The sequence below is a fragment of the Trichosurus vulpecula genome, chromosome 8 (genome assembly GCF_011100635.1).
Source record: "Trichosurus vulpecula isolate mTriVul1 chromosome 8, mTriVul1.pri, whole genome shotgun sequence".
Taxonomy (NCBI): domain Eukaryota; kingdom Metazoa; phylum Chordata; class Mammalia; order Diprotodontia; family Phalangeridae; genus Trichosurus; species Trichosurus vulpecula.
Genome location: NC_050580.1, coordinates 232,199,553 through 232,217,444, shown reverse-complemented (window position 1 = coordinate 232,217,444; position 17,892 = coordinate 232,199,553). Strand labels below are relative to the sequence as shown.

The window sequence follows — 17,892 nt, the reverse complement described above, 5'->3', positions numbered from 1 at the left end:
ATCCTGCCTTGGACACTTAGGCCTGGTGCAGCTCTGGGCCACACTTAATCTCTCAGCCTCAGTTACCTCATATGTAAAATGAGGTTGATAATAGTATCTAGCTTACTGGGTTATTGTGAGAATCACCCGAGATTATATATCTATATCCATATGGATACAGATACATAGATATGCATGCACATGCACACGCATGCACACACACACATACTGCTTGGCAAACTTTAAAGAGCTCCATAATCCTAGCTATTAGTGTTGTTGTTAATTAAATAACTGTAGATGTCAGCCAATATGAATAAAATCAGTGACTAAGACAAAAAAGGACCTAAAGGAGCAGGAGGTTCAGATTCATACCACAGAGTAGAATCTGAGATAGTATCAATAAGCCAAAAACAGTGATTAAGTAGCTATTATTGTGAAGAAAAAAGAAGCATGGTAGGGTGGCTAGAGAACGGACTTCAAAGCCAGAAGACCTAGGATCAAGCGCTGCCTCTGATACTTACTGGCTGTGTGACTTGAAAGGTTACTCAACCCCTAAGTGCGCTAGGCCACTAAGTTGCTTAGAAGGTGCTGACCTGCCATGGTAGAGGAAGTTTCCTACCCAGGTGTTCTCTACATCATTGAAATATAGGATCCAATTTCTATTTCCTATATTTTATGTACTACACTATGTGCTTTTGGGTTGACAGGAAGGAATACAAAGAAGATAAGAGATTCCCCACCTATAAGGGATATCATTTTTTTTCCTTTTTAAAAAAAAATTTTTAATTAAGATTTTTTATTTTTAGTTTACAACACTCAGTTCTGCATGATCCTGAGTTCCAGATTTTCTCCCCCCGTCCCTCTTCCCCTCCAAGATGGCATGGAATCCAATATATCTTCTACATATAACTTCACATTGAACTTATTTATACAATAGTCAAGTTGTGAAGAAGAATTATTACCAATGGAATAAATCATGAAAAATAAGAAACAAAACCAAAAGAAAAAAAAAAAAACCCAAAACCAAGCACGAAAGAGAGGGAAAAAAAAGAAAAAAAGGAGAGCAAACAGTTTGTCTCAATCTGCAGTCTCCATAGTTCTTTCTCTGGATGTAGATATCTCTCTCCCTCATGAATCCTTTGGAGTTGTCTTTGAACCTTGTATTGCTAAGTCTATCAAAGTTAGTCATCACAGAATCCATATATCTGTTGTTGTGTATAATGTTCTCCTAACTCTGCTCCGCTCACTCAGCATTATGTCGTGTAAGTTTTTCCAGGTTATTATGAAGTCTGTATCTTCCCCATTTCTTATAGTACAACAGTACTCCATTACACTCATATACCATAACTTGTCTAGCCATTCCCCAATTGATGGGCATCCCCTTGATTTAAGGGATATCATTTTCATACGTACATCAATGGATGACTGGCAAGGTTTTTTTGGGTGAGACTTATGATTTCATTAGTGTAGGAAACTCTCCACAAGAGCTCTGCCAATGCAGATCAGCATCTTATCTGCAATTTATACAGGGTGTTCCTAAAGTCTGGACACACAGGCAAAAATGCATATTTTCAAGAAATGAAATGAATGAAATTTTCAATATTTTAATTGGAATATTAAGAAATAACATCTTCAAAATGATTTCCATCATTTGTGATGCAAAGATTGATGCGCTTTGCAAGATTCACATGAACTCAATGCAATAACTCCACATTGCCGTCAATTTTAGCACATTTCACTCTTTGTGCATTTATGCATTCAATCAAGTGTGCTAGATCTATGATTTTCATTGAATACACCTTCTCCTTTGGCATACCCCAGAAAAAGAAGTCACTGAACAACACAGAGTCTTTGGTGAAATGGTTAACGAGATGTTAATGAGATTTCCTATGTGTCCAGACTTTAGGGACACCCTGTAGTTTTAGTTGCCCTATAGAAGTAAAGTGATTTGTATGAGCTAGGAAGTGACCCTTAAGTAGGTCCTTGAACTCAACTTCCTGATTCAAAGGCTATCTCTGTACTATAGCTTGCTGCCAATCAATTCATAATACTAGGTAAAAAAAAAAGATAACTACCAAGTTAGAAGAAAGAAAATGAAGTGCTATAGGAGTTTTCATACAAAGGGGAAAATCACTTTAGGATAAGAGAGTAAGGAAAGACTTCAAGGCTGGAATTGAGCTGGGTCTTTAAGGATGGGTAAAATTTGGATAGGTCAGAACCAGAGAAGAAAGCAGGAAGGAGGAATATAAGTGTCATGGCAGACTGGAGGCACTGAATAAGGCGTACATTTTTTTAGGCATGGTCAAAGAGGTGAGTTGTTTTGTTTTATTATACCCATTTGCTATAAGAGAGGACTTTTACTGGTGGGAGAGGTAGGGTGATTTAGTGGGTAGTGAAAAGAGATGCAAAATAGGAAAGAAAATATTATCAATGAAAGATTTTTTTAAATGCCTGAAAGAAAACAGAGAATTTCAGAAAGGGATACAAAAAAGGCAAAATTTTTTGACTACACTGTTAAAATCTAATATACTTTTTAAAAGGTATGAATTCACAGATTTGTATGCAATCTTTATTTTTGTTTTTCTTCATATGCTGATACTGAAATAAATGCTTGTGTCTTTGATAACTGTGAAGTTTTTAATAAAAAAAAATACAGATACAGAAGCAAGCATGTTTGGAGGACAATGACTAAACAAGTTTGGAATAGATGAAAAGTTCACCTAGGTGAGTACTAGAAGATAAGGATAGAAATCTAGGTTGGATTTGTCCATGGAGGACCTTGAATGTAAGGCTAAGGAATTTTCACTTCATTGTTCAGGTAATCATGAGACATCAAAGGCTTCTGGGAAAAGAAGTGATGTGAATCTCAGCTCTAACACTTATTACCTAAATTACTCACTTACTGTCTCTGAGCCTTGGTTTCTTCATCTGTAAAATGCGTGTTGCTTGACTAGATGCTGTCTCCAGTTTCCTTTTAGCTTTAAATTCTCTGATCTTATAATGAAAGCAGGAGTTTAGGAAGATGATTCTGGGAAGATAGTACAAGATGTTTCAAGAGGAAGAAATAGGAAATAATGGTAAGGCTATTCTAGTATCAGTTTCAAGCATGAGGTAATAATGGTTATACCCAGGGTGTAGAGAGCACGAATGAAAAGAAAGAATGGAAATTTTTCAAAACAAGAATCTAATAACTTGGTGAATGAAAGCATATGGGGAATGAGGGCATAGAAGGACATGAAGATGATTATTTTAAGCCTGAGTGGCAAAGAGAATGGTAGTATAGTTACTAGAAAAAGGAAAGTCAGTAGGAGGAGCTGGTTTAAAAATCCCAACATGTTTTCCTCTATGTAAATAAGAAGCTTGTTGTTAACAAAGTTACAGAGTAAAAAGGAAACCTTTGAAAAGTATGAGGAAATAGGAAGTAGAATGTTGGAAATGGAAAAGACCTTTAAAATCATTTGGCTATAGGATCATAGATTTAGAAAGCTGGAAAGGATCTCAGAGGCCATCTGTTACAATCCCCTCATTTTACAGAGGAGGGAATGACTAAGTCTGAGAGGTCAAAGTCAACTAGGTGGTAAGTGTCTGCATTGGATTTGGACCTAGGCCTTCTGACTCCAAATACTGTGTTTTTTTCCACTCCACCACACTACTTCTCTTAGTTTAATTGTCATATTTTGTAGATAAGCAAATTGAGGCCCAGAGACTTGCCCAGGGTTCCCCAGCTGATTGATTGGCTGTAGAAGCATAGCTAAAATCCAGGTCTCTGGACACTAGTTCAGTTCTCTCTCCCTTCTACCGCTCTGCCTTCAAAGCCAGAAAGTTAGAAGATGAAACAAAAGCTATAATAGAAGAGAGGATGATTTACATTCACAGAACTGAACAAATAAAAAGGCGTTTCAATGCTCTTCATTGTAAATAATTGCTAATATTTTGTTTGCAAACAGAAAGCTGCTCTATAAATTCAGAAGCAAGAGAAATGTCTGAAACTGTGACCAATGCTCTGTTCATGCTCTGGCTGCATCCAATTAGGCTGGGTTAGAAATATAATGAGCTGACTCCTGTCCCTCTGGATAACAGTATTTAGGGATAGAAAAGATCTTGGCAAACATCTGAAAGGCAGTGTAGTACACTGAAAAGTATGCTGGACTTGCAGTCAAGAGACCCGAGTTTACAGTCGATTAAGTATTGGTTTTCCCTGCATTGTGAAGAATAAGGGATGTATTTAATATTGTTGTTTTGGGCATTTTAATGAGATTTTTAGGCTCTATCATATGGTCAATTTTTGTAAAAGTGCTATGCACAGTTGAAAAACATGTATATTCCTTTCTATTCTCATTTGGTAAAAATCAGATTTATTCTAAAGTTCTAATGAAGTCCTTCTTTCTTGTTTAATTTTTTGTTAGGCCTGAAAGGGATATACTGAGATCCCCAACTATTTTAGTTTTATGGTCTATTTCTCCCTCTAATCTGATTAATTTTTCCTTTAATTTAGGTGCTTTACCATTTGATGCATATGTATTAAATACTGATACTATTTCATTGTCTATGATGTCTTTTAAGCATAATATAGTTTTCTTGTTTATTTCTCTTTTAACCATTCTAGTCCTACCACTGATTGAAGTATAATAAATTCTGTTCTGGTCTCTCATTTTTAACTCCACGTGAATCTATATGCTAATAGTGTTTCTTATAAACAATATATTGCTGAATTTTGCTTTTTAAGCCATTATGCTATCCTTTCCCATTCTATTTATGTTCACACTTATGACTAACAATTGTGCATTTACCTCCATCATATCTTCCTGTATGTTTTCCCTCTCTTTGATCCCCACCCAATCTTTACAAAGGTAGTAAGAGTAAAAGAGACATCAACAAGAGTGATGTTATTGATGGGTTCTGCTTCCACTCTCCTCTCTTCCCCTTTTTTAGACTCCAATCACTGGTCCTTACACTTTTTTTTCTTTAAGTTCTCCTAATCCTATCTTGCCCTGTAACTGTTAGGTTCTCCAGATCTGCTGATGTTGGAAGTTGGAATAGCTGGTTATTTATTTATCCATACACACACACACACACACACACACACACACACACACACACACCTTTTCAACTTGGATTCTGTGCTGGATCAGCTTCATAACACTGACAAACAACTTTGCTAAGCATACATTTCTCTATTTTATGACTCATTTAATGTTTATAATCAGATGACTATATCATTCAAAGGATTCTGGGGTGATTTTTTTGGGGGGAAACAGTATTTTACTTTTTCCAATTACATGTGAAAATGTGAATTGCAACATTCATTTTTTTCTTTTTTTTTTTGGAGGGGGGAAGGCAGGGCAATTGGGGTTAAGTGACTTGCCCAAGGTCACACCACTAGTAAGTGTGTCAAGTGTTTGAGGCCAGATTTGAACTCAGATCCTCCTGACTCCAGGGCTGGTGCTCTACTCACTGTGCCACCTAGCTGCCCCAACATTCATTTTTTAAATAAAATTTTGATTCCCAAATTTCTTCTCCCTCCCTCCTATCCCCTCTCCCCAAGATGGCAAGTAATCTGATAAAGGTTATACATGTGCAATCAGGTAAACATATGTCCACATTAGTCATGATGCGAAAGAAGAAACAGAACAAAAAGGAAAAGTCATGAAAAAAAAACAAAATAAAGTTAAAATATTATGCTTTGATTTGTATTCAGACTCCATAGTTATTCTTTAGATGTGGATAACATTTTCCATCATGAGTCTTTCGGAATTGTCTTGAGTCGCTATATTACTTGAGAAGAATTAAATCAATCATAGTTGATCATTGCACAATACTGCTGTTACTGTGTATAATGTTCTGATAACTTCACTCAGCATCAGTTCATGTTAGTCTTTCCAGGTTTTTCTGAAATCTGCTTAGAGTGATTTTAATGTAGAGACTGGAGACACCTTGCTGAAAAAAAGCCTTTAATGTGTTGTTTTGCTTTACTGAATCAAATGCTTTTTCAAAATCAACAAACGATAGGGGCAGTGCTAATTTAAACTCCACATCTTTCCATAACTTGTAAAATGATGAAGATGTAGCTCACTGTAGGATCTAGCTTGTGAAAGCCTGACTGTTCTCCATTAATATATTCATCAAGGATGCCCTTGTACATATATACATATCTGACTCATTAGTATATATTAGTAAATAAACGGATAAATAGGCATATAAGTTGGTATTTACTGCCACTCTCTCATTCCCCTATTATGCATGCAATATCTTCTCCATGGTGCAATATCTTTTCCATGTTTCTGGTATTTTCCTTCTCATCTATATTTTCCTTATATAATGGATGAATAGGTCACTTCCAGCACAGATCTCTTCTACATAAACTTGTTCCAATTCAGCTCCTGTTCTCAACTTTGTTCTCTTTAGTGTCATAAGCATGTCTGGGACTGTGATATTAAAAGTATAACGGTTGTAACTGTCCTTGGGAGAGAAAATAGTTTGTTATAGTAACTTCAAAATGCATTTTACATTCTTCTTCTGCTTGTTGTATACCTCCCATTTTTGTCCTTAGTGTTCTTGAGATGCTTTTGTTTAGATGTTTCTTTTAAGCTTATTCTGCTCTCCATTGCTTCTCTCTGCTTTATGAAACAATACTGCTAATAACTATCCATCATTTTTCTATTTAGATTTTACAAATTAGTTTATATTCCACCCCAGTGTTGTCTTTGGCAAGTCTTTATTGTCTTTGTAATTTAGATGTCTGCTAAGGTATTTCCTAAGCTTTTCTGATTTCCCCTTTCAGTAATTATATTGATTAAGCGTCTTCATAAAATCATTATAATTGGTGTGAATGTCACTTCGGTTGTCCTTTAAAGACAAATTCAAATGCCACCTCTTCTGGGAAGCCATCCATGATGCTCTATCCCCTCCCCACTTTGCCCCCAAAAAGTCAGTAATGACTTACCCATCACTTTGAACCCAGTGAATGCATTTATCATATGATGCTGTGAGTTATATCTTTTCATGTACATTTCTTATCTCCCTATTAGACTGTAAGCTCCATTAAGGACAGAGATGATGCCTTATTTATATTTTACGTTTCTCCCAGCATCTAACATAAGGCTCTACACACATTAAGTACTTCATAAATGTTTGTAAATTGAATTAACCATATTTTATAAATGACAAAAGTGAGGGTCAGAGAAGCCAGATGAAATTTACTGTCATACAGTTATTAAGTGATAGAGCTGGTAACTGAACCCAAGTCTTATGATTTTTTGGGGCACTGCTCTATAATTTTTCAATAGACATATGACACCTTCTTGCTTCTTCTGTGGATTGGTTTCTTCTCATGTACCTAACTACCTGATGCCCTGTCCACTTCCCACCTACATGATCAGGAAAACAAAAGGAAGGAAGAAGCTTCATAGTGGAGACATAGCCATACACTGTATGAGGTTGTGTTCATTAATGTTGTTTTACCAGTATGACATTGTACATTACTCAAGCCTCATAAAAATGCAGCAAATTTATATAGAGCAAAATCTCCCTCAACTTCAGATTATTGGGAAGAATAGAGTTGCCTGCAGGACAACCTTGATGTTCAGGCCTCAAAAAAATATTACTGGACAAACTAGGGAAAATATCAATGAAAACACATAGGTGAGGGTGATTCCTACCATATCCACACATAATCACAGTGCCTCCAGAGAAACTCTGATATCCTGTGCAACATCAACTGAGCCACTCCCTTCACAACTCTGGGGCTACCATGTACCAGAGGGACATGTGAAGGGAAGTTTCTTTATTTTCCTTGCCTGGTCTGCCAAATGAGAAACCCCTAGCATCTAATTAGGAAAAAGTTGTAGACAGTAAGAATTGGTATAAAGATTGGTCTCAAGAGTCAGAAAGATTTTAAGCTTTTATAGTTTAAAATTTAGCCACTCAGGAATGTTTCTCCCAAAAAGAGAGCCTTATTTCCATGGAACTAAGTGTCCTATAACATTATTTTACCTAAAGTCAAGTTATCAAAGAGCCATTTAATGTTGTTAGGTTGGCTATGTATGAAATACGTTCAGCATTCCCTTAACGAGTGGGAATTTTCAAAAATGAATAAAAAATGAGGATGTTCTTGGTGAGGAGAAATTATGAAATCACATACAATACAGGGGAATAATCCAGAAGACTTTTTTTCAAGGTTGCTGTTCCCACTAGGGTTTGGAAGCCCAGAAACTGGCATAGATAATGAGTAATTTTTTTTAAATATACAAAAGTGGGTAGAATAGCAAGCGCCAAAGGATTCTAGCCCATTAGGAATAGTGGTGATGATTTAAAAACCAGGCATTATAAACTTAAAAATAAGCAGCATTCATCTAGTTAGGTAAGCGAATATGTTCATGCTAAATTTGGTCACATAATCCTTCTACTTACTTAACCCTGGTGCCTGTTACCAGATGTCGTACCATATTTTCTTCTAATTATTTTTCTGTAATTATCCTGGAGGCATTCAACTGTCCTTTCCCTCTCCATGTCCATTACCATGATCTTAGTTCATTTTTCTTCTAAAACCAAAATAGTGTTCATTTTAGAGCCCGCCTTCTGAGTAAGGCAGGTGAGCAAATATCTGAATGTGTGGGGTAAGGACACATTTCATGAATTCCATCTAGACAGGTGTTTAAGTTATAGCAGGATTAAATGTAGGTAATGGATTGAAAAAGAGGGAAAGAAACACAGCGAAGAGGCCAATTTTCCGCCAGGCGGCCCGCCCAAGTGTTACTGCTTGTTACTGCTACTTAATTAAAGCAGCACTGTTGCCAATTCTCTGATTTAACTATGATGGTTTTGCGCTGATTGAGTCACTAGATATATTTACAATCCATACAATTTTAGTATCCAAAGGCTTTGTGTTATCACAGAGGCTTTCCAGTTTCGTTGCTGTTGTTGTTTTAAATAGTGGACCACATGACAAGAGTCCATATATATATGGACTAAATAAAATTATATAATTAATATATTAAGCTTCAGCTAAAATCATTAATTGATTTAAGTTTGCTAGTATGGTATCTGTACCAGGTAGTGGGTACAGAGCAGGTGGCAGAGCATTACTAGCTTACTAACTCATGTGCGGTCGTAACTAATTAGGTTAAAAACCATCTTTTTCTGAAAATCTTAGGCAGGGGTGGGGTTGGGGGTGGTAGAGGCTATCTGACCTAGATACCTCATGTTAGCTGCCCACATCTTACCTAACCTTTACCGTGCTATTTCCCTGGGTCTGGCAATAAATTACAAAACTGAATGTTCAAGAGAAGTCTGAATCTTAAGGCACAGGTCTGCCCATGTCACACTCCCTTGCTCAAAAAGCTGCTCTCAATTACTCTAGCATAATATATACACCCTTAAGCTTAGCATTTTTTAGCTCCCACCTGTATCTCCAGTCTTATTTAAAACTATTTCCTTCGATGCACACGACGATAAGGCCAAATAGGCCTACTAGTTGTTCCCAAAACTGATACTCTTCCTCCCACCTCCATGCATTGCACAAGCCATTTTCCACATCTGGAATGCACTCTATTCCTTCACTCTTCTCTCTGAAGTTTCATCTTTCAAGTCCTCCATGAAGCCTTCCCTAATCTCCTCTGTTGGAAGTACTTTCTTTCTTTCAATTACTTTGCACTTACTTTTCTATAGCATATGCTCATGGGTTTCAAGTTGGAGGGAAATTGAGAGATAGGGTCCAACTCCTACATTTCAGAAAGGACTGGTCCATGGTCACAAGGTTGTAAGCAGGAGCAGAGCAGGAATTCAAACAGAAGTCTTCTGACTCTAAAGGCTTCTTAATCTATTTTTGTGTCACATACTTCTTTGGCAGCCTGGCTATGCCAATGGGTCCCTTTTCAGAATGATGTTTTAAAATACATAAAATAAAGTATGTAGGATATTAAAGGAAATCAATTACACTGAAATCAAAATGAAATCTATCCATGAAACTCTCAAAAGGGAGGGATGATTAAGTCTCCCAGTTAAGAACTCCTGCACTTCATTATTTACATAAGGGTCTTGAGAACTATGACTGCTTCATTTTTATGTTTATCTCTAGGACCTAGCATATAGTATTTAATAAATATTTGTTGAATGCAATATTTTGAAACATTCATTTACACAACAAGTATATACAAAACACCTACCATGCTTGAGGCTCTTTGTGAGATAAGTGGAAAAAGACAAAATCCTTGTCCCTTTGGGGCTGGCAATTTTAAAAGGGAGATAATACTTAATTTAAATTTTTTTTGTTTTTTTTTGTTTGTTTTTTTTAATTTAAATTTATTTATTTAACATATTTGGTTTTCAGCATTGATTTTCACAAAAGTTTGAATTACAAATTTTCTCCCCATTTCTACCCTCCCCCCCACTCCAAGATGGCATATATTCTGGTTGCCCTGTTCCCCAGTCCGCCCTCCCCTCTATCACCCCCCTCCCCTCTCATCCCCTTTTCCCTTCCTTTCTTGTAGGGCAAGATAAATTTCTACGCCCCATTGCCCGTGTATCTTATTTTTTAGTTGCATGCCAAAAACTTTTTTTTTTTAACATCTGATTTTTAAAACTTTGAGTTCCAAATTCTCTCCCCTCTTCCCTTCCCACCCACCCTCCCTAAGAAGTCGAGCAATTCAACCTAGGCCACGCATGTATCATTATGTATAACCCTTCCACAATACTCATGTTGTGAAAGGCTAACTACATTTTGCTCCTTCCCAACTCATCCCGCTTTATTGAATTTTCTCCCTTGACCCGGTCCCCTTTCCAAAGTGTTTGTTTTGATTACCTCCACCCCCAACTGCCCTCCCCTCCATTATCCCCCCCGCCTTTTATTTTTTTTATTTATCTTCCTCCCTCTTCTTTCCTGTGGAGTAAGATACCCAAATGAGTATGTATGGTATTCCCCCTCAGGCCAAATCTGATGAGAGCAAGGTTCACTCATTCCCCCCTCACCTGCCCTCTCCCCTCCTTCCACAGAACTGCTTCCTCTTGCCACCTTTATGCAAGATAATCACCCCATTCTATCTCTCCCTATCTCCCTCTCTCAGTATGTTGCTCTCTCATCCCTTAATTTCATTTTATTTCTTTTAGATATCTTCCCTTCATCTTCAACTCACCCTGTGTCTGCTCTCTCTCTTTTACATATATATATATATACATATATATACACATATATAAACACACACACATATATATATACACATACACATACATACATATACACATATATATGTGTATACATACATACACATTCACTTATATATATATACATAAACACATATATGCATATATATATGCATATTCCCTTCAACTACCCTAATACTGAGGACTCATGTATCATACACATCATCTTTCCATGTAGGAATGTAAACAAAACAGTTCAACTTTAGTAAGTCCCTTGCAATTTCTGTTTCTTGATTACCTTTTCATGCTTCTCTTGATTCTTGTGTTTGAAAGTCAAATTTTCTATTCAGCTCTGGTCTTTTCACTGAGAAAGCTTGAAAGTCCTCTATTTTATTGAAAATCCATATTTTGCCTTGGAACATGATACTCAGTTTTGCTGGGTAGGTGATTCTAGGTTTTAATCCTAGCTCCATTGACCTCCGGAATATCGCATTCCAAGCCCTTCGATCTCTTAATGTAGAAGCTGCCAGATCTTGGGTTATTCTGATTGGGTTTCCACAATACTCAAATTGTTTCTTTCTGGCTGCTTGCAGTATTTTCTCCTTGACCTGGGAGCTCTGGAATTTGGCAACAATATTCCTAGGAGATTTCTTTTTGGGATCTATTTGAGGAGGCGATCGATGGATTCTTTCAATTTCTATTTTGCCCTGTGGCTCTAGAATATCAGGGCAGTTCTCCTTGATAATTTCTTGAAAGATGGTATCTAGGCTCTTTTTTTGATCATGGCTTTCAGGTAGTCCAATAATTTTTAAATTATCTCTCCTCGATCTATTTTCCAGGTCAGTGGTTTTTCCAAGGAGATATTTCACATTGTCTTCCACTTTTTCATTCCTTTGGTTCTGTTTTATAATATCCTGATTTCTCATAAAGTCACTAGCTTCCACTTGCTCCAATCTCATTTTTAAAGTAGTATTTTCTTCAGTGGTCTTTTGGACCTCCATTTCCATTTGGCTAATTCTGCCTTTCAAGGCATTCTTCTCCTCATTGGCTTTTTGGAGCTCTTTTGCCATTTGAGTTAGTCTGTTTTTTAAGGTGTTGTTTTCTTCAGTGTATTTTTCAGTATTTTTTGGGGTCTCCTTTAGCAAGTCATTGACTTGTTTTTCATGGTTTTCTCGCATCCTTCTCATTTCTCTTCCCAATTTTTCCTCTACTTCTCTAACTTGCTTTTCCAAATCCTTTTTGAGTTCTTCTATGGCCTGGGGCCAGATCATGTTTTTCTTGGAGGCTTTTGTTGTAGGCTCTATGACTTTGTTGTCTTCTTTAGGCTTTATGTTTTGGTCTCCTTTGTCACCAAAGAAAGAATCCAAAGTCTGAGACTGAATCTGGGTGCGTTTTCGCTGCCTGGCCATATTCCCAACCAACTAAATTGACCCTTGAGTTTTGCAGTGGGGTATGACTGCTTGTAGACTAACGAGTTCTATGTTCCACGTTTGGGGGGGAGGTGCCAGCTATGTCAGACCCGCACTACTCCTTCCCCAAGAACCCCCAGCCCGGGCTGGGCTTAGATCTTCAGCAGGCTGTTGCACTCCTGCTCTGATCCGCCACTTAATTCCTCCCACCAGGTGGGCCTGGGGCCAGAAGCAGCAGCAACTGTAGCTGCCCCACCTCCGCTGCCCCCGGGGCTGGAAGCCGAACTGCAAACTCTTTCCACTCCCGCAGCTTTTCCCACTAATCTTCTCCGCAGTCTTTGGTGTTTGTGGGTCGAGGGGTCTGGTACCTGCCGCAGCTCACATATTCAGGGCACTAGGGGCCCCATCCGCCCGACTCCAAGTTTAGTTGTTCCACGCTGCTCAGGCTGGGCTCTGCTCCACTCCGTTCCTAGCTCCCAGCTCCCAGCTCCATGTGGAGTAGACCTCACCCAGAGACCATCCAGGCTGTCCTGGGCTGGAGCCCTGCTTCCCTCTGCTGTTCTGTGGGTTCTGCTGTTCTAGAATTGGTTCAGAGCCATTTTTTATAGGTTTTTGGAGGAACTCGGTACGGAGCTCACTCTAGTCCCTGCTTACCAGCCACCATCTTCCTAATTTAAATTTAAACATTTATTAAGCATCTGCTATTCATGTTTTTCTGAAGGGAACTGTAAAAAACAATCATAAAACTATGATTGGTTCTATTATGAATTACATTAAATAATTTCAGTGGGGATCTCAGTAGAGTAAAGGCAATCCTTTTAAGCCTACCTAAGTCTTTGTCCCCCTTACTAAAGGGGCTAGTCTAAACCTTTTCATTCCTTCCAAACCTCCCACCTCACTCATTTATATTGCCCTCTTATCTAAGGATCTCACCTGAAATTGAGGACATTGGCCGAGAGCTCACAGAGAATCCTCTCCCTTTCTTATCTCACATCACTTAGATATTCTGTTCTATTACCTTCTCCTTCACTTCAGTCCCTATTAAAGTGGTAGCCTTTGTCCTTGCCAAAGCAAATCCTTGCACATGCTCTCTTGAGTTCATCCTTTCCAGTCTTCACCAGCACTTTACTCATTTTCTCTCTAATCTTTAATCTCTCCATACTCACTGGCTTCTCTCTTGCTATCTTCTAATACTACCATGTGTTCCCCATCCTTAAATAACTCTCACATCCCTGACAGTTTTTATCCAACACATCTCCTCTTTTTCTGAGGTACCTTCTTAAGAAATCAACCTACCTCACTTCTAAACTCTCACCAATTTGGCTTCTACAACATCATCATTAAACAGAAACTAATCTTTCCAAACTTACCAGTGATAACTTAATTCTGAAATCTAACTCCCCTTCTCCCCTGCCCCCAATTCTTATTGTTCTTAACCTCTCTGCAACTTACTAAGCAACACTTGATCACAAGCTCCCCTGGACATGTTCTCCTCTCTAGATTTTCATGACACTGTCTCTCCTGGTTCTCCTCCCTCTTTAGCTGCTCCTTCACAGTCTCCTTTGCTGGGTCATCCACAGTCAGGCCCCATTAACCATAGGTATCTCCTAAGGCTCTGAAAATGTGAATTCTCTTATCCCTCTCTACCAGGGACTCTTAAACTTTTTTTGTATTGTGGAATCCCTTTGTCAGTCTGTTGAAGCCTATGGAGCCATTCTAAGAAAAAAATGCTTTTTGATGAATAAAATAAAATATATACGACTAAAAAGTAAGTCAATTGCATTGAAATACAGTTATCAAAATGTACATATTTTTTAAAAGCTTGCAGATTCCACATTAAGACTGTTGCTCTACATTATACTGCTTAGTAATCTTACCAACTTCCATAGATTCAATTAGCATCCCCATGCAGATAATTCCCAGGTCTGTATACCTAGCTCTAAAATTTCTCCTGACATTTAGTACCATATCACCAACTGATTTTTGGAAATCTTGAACTGGATGTCCCACAGGCATCTCAAACTCAACAAGTAAAAAAAGAACATTATCTTTCCACAAAACCATCCTTCTTCCCTACTTTGTTATTATTGCCACCATCCTTGATCACAACCTTGGTATCATCCTGAACTTTTCACTTGCACTTACTCCATATGCCTCTCCCAATCTGTTGCCAAATCCCCCTAAACATTCACCAAATCTCTTGTCTGTTTCCTCTTCTCTCCAATCACACAATCATCACATAATATACGTCCTCATCACTCTGAACTGACCTACTGCAATAGCCCCTCTAAATGGTTTCCATGCCCCAAGTCCTTCACCACTCCAATCCACTGTCCGAAGTAAGACCAAGTCATACCCTCCTTCCCCTTCACTCAATGAAAACTGGTGGTTCTGTATTATCTCCAGGAACAAATGTCAAGTTCTCTCTTTGGCATTTAAAGATGTTTACAACCTGGTAGCTTCTTCCCTCTCCAGTTTTCTCATACTCTTTCTTCTACCATCCCCCCCCCTCCCCGGCCCCATACACACAATGATTCAGCTGCAGTGGTCTATACTTCACACAATGCACTCTATCTCCCACTTCTGTGCCTTGGTGCTGGCTGTTGCACATGCCTGGAAAACTCTCTCCTCAACCCTCTTACTTCTGCCTCTTTAACTTGCCTACTTTCCTTCAAGACACAACTCAAGAAATCAGCAAAGATGCCTATGGAGAAGGAAGCAGCACCATCCAGCTCTCTCCTACAGCTATTCCAACAACAAGGAAGAGCACCCAAACAAGTAGTGATTAAAAAATGAAAAAGGGAAACCACAATGGGTCATTTTTTTGTTTAGTCCAAGATCATGGATTCAGTCCACAAGTGAATAACTAGGGAATTAGGACTTAGGACTTAGATCAGATGTGTGCTATTACTCTAACCCAGAAAAGGATCTCCAATTTAATCCACGGGTGAGTATATAGGGGATGAGACTGCAACCAGGATGGGCCTACAATTGTGTATCAAGGGCAGAGAATACAGACTTCAGACCTGGGATGAGCCTACATCTCTGTTGCTATGAACCTGCAGACCCTCCAGCTAGCAAATAGGGTTGGGGGTAGCAACTATGTAGTGGCGTTCCAACCACAGGAAAGCCTTAGGCAAAATCTGAGGTCAAGGGCCCACAAAGCTCAGAATAGCAATCAAACCATACCCTAGAACAGACTGCTTAGGGCTCACTGAAAGTTACAACTCCCTGGTCTGAGCCACCCCTGTGATCCATGAAGAAAACAGTATATACACAACACAGAGGAAAATACAGGGACAGCACTCCATATAATTTGGGTAGGACCACAATATTGTCTCCAGAAGTACACAGAGCTTGTCCCTAACACAAAGTCACAATTCAGGAAGTAAGGCTAGAAAGATAAAAACACAACAAAACAAACAAACAAAATCTGACAATGAGGACCTATTAGGGAACAGGCATACCCGAGAGAAGAGAATAATTCTAAAACATTTGCAAGCAAAGCTTCAAAGAAAAACAAAGCTTGAACACAAGGCTCAACTAGGATGCCCAGAAGAAATTATTTTAAAGGAAGACATTTTAAAAGGCTTAAAATATACATGGATGAGAGCTCTACAGAAAAGAAATGGAAAAGAAATGAGTGTGGGAGAAAAGATCTGGGAGGAGAATTAAAAGTTTACAAAATCTTGTCCAAGTAATAGACCTCCTGGAAAATTATAATCAACCAAACAATTATAACAGATCAACAAAAACTGATGACTTCGAATAACAGGAAATATTAAACAAAGTCAAAAGTCTGAAAAATAAAAATGTAAGGCATCTCATTAAAAAAGTAATCTGGAAAACATCTGGAGAGATAATTTAAGAATCATTAAATAATCTGAAAGCCATACTCCCCAAACAAAAAAAAAAAAGAGAGCCTAGATTTCAAGAACTCATGCAGGAAAACTGCCCAGATTTATTAGAAAAAGAGTTCTAGTAATGATAGAAAGTAAAAATAGAAAGAAGCCACCAGGCACTGTCTGAAAGAAACTCCAAAATGAAAATTTCCATGAACAAAATCCAAAATCCATAGATTCTAGGTCAAAGGAAAAATACTGCAACTAGTCAAAACGAGATGAAATAATAGGGAGCCAAAGTCAGGATGACACAAGATTTGGCAGTTATCACAGTAAAGGAGTGTAGAGTTAAGAATATGTTATTCTCCATACCAAAAGATACAGACTTCTAACTAGCATGGGGGACAGGCAGTGAAAATGCAGTCAGGCGATGGAATGTCTTATGTGGAGAATGGCAAAGAGGTCAGTGTCACTGGATCATTTGAATACTTGGAGGGGAGTAATGTGTAAGAAGCCTGGGAAAGTAGGAAGGGGACAAGTTACAAAGGGCTTTAAAAGCCAAACATAATATTTTATATTTGATCCTGGAAGTAATAGGGAACCACTGGAGTTTACTGAATAGGGAGGAGTGTCATGGTCAGAATTGGACTTGAGGAAAAACAATCTGAGAGTTGAATGGAGAGGGACTTGAGGCAGTGGGACCAAACAGAAGGAGGCTGTAGTAGTACAGGCATTAGGGATAAGGTCTGCATATACACACAAACAAAAATTGTTTGAAGAAATATATTCAACTCAATAAAGAAACAGGAAGAACACTGGGAGAGAGATGGGGAGAAGGTTGGGACAAGAGGGAAAGTAGATTCAGGAAAGGCAAAAGTCTAAAGCAAAACAAACTCTTACCTCAGAAGGTATATTGTGAACAGGGCTTTTAAATGGAAAGGGAAAAAAAAAAAGAAGTTTGAACTGTGATTTGGATCTGGGCAAGAGGAAGAGAAGCAGAACAGGGGAACAAAAGCAGACTACATCAAGAATAAGGTTCTGGTGTTGCATCAAGAAAACCAACAACTTAAATGAAATGGCTATTTACAAAAATATAAAATAAGCAGATTAATAAAACAAAAATAAATAGATATTTAAACAATTCAAACTCCAAAAAAGAAACTGAATAAACCATAAATGGCATACCAAAGGGGAAAAAATCCTGGAACAAGATTCACAAATGAATCCTTTCAAAGATCTAACGAACAATTAGTTTCAATATTATGTAGACTATTTACAAAAACAAGGATGATGCATCCTACCAAATAACTTAGAAGATACAAATATGATAACTAAATCAAAAAGTCAAAAAGGAGAAAGAAAATTTTACTTCAATAATAAATATTGATCAAAAGTATTAGATAACAAAAAACATTCAACAAAATATTAGTGAAGTGGCTACAGCAACATAGCAAAAAGATCATTTGTAGGATGCAGGGTTGATTTAATATAATTCCAACAGAAAGAAATAAGATATTTTCTATTTA

General features: G+C 37.9%; 1 protein-coding gene across 3 annotated transcripts in view; it reads right to left on the bottom strand.

Moving 5' to 3' along the window:
• Nucleotides 1–17,892, bottom strand: part of TTLL5 (tubulin tyrosine ligase like 5) — a 400,968-nt gene that overhangs the window by 152,564 nt on the left and 230,512 nt on the right. The window lies entirely within an intron of this gene.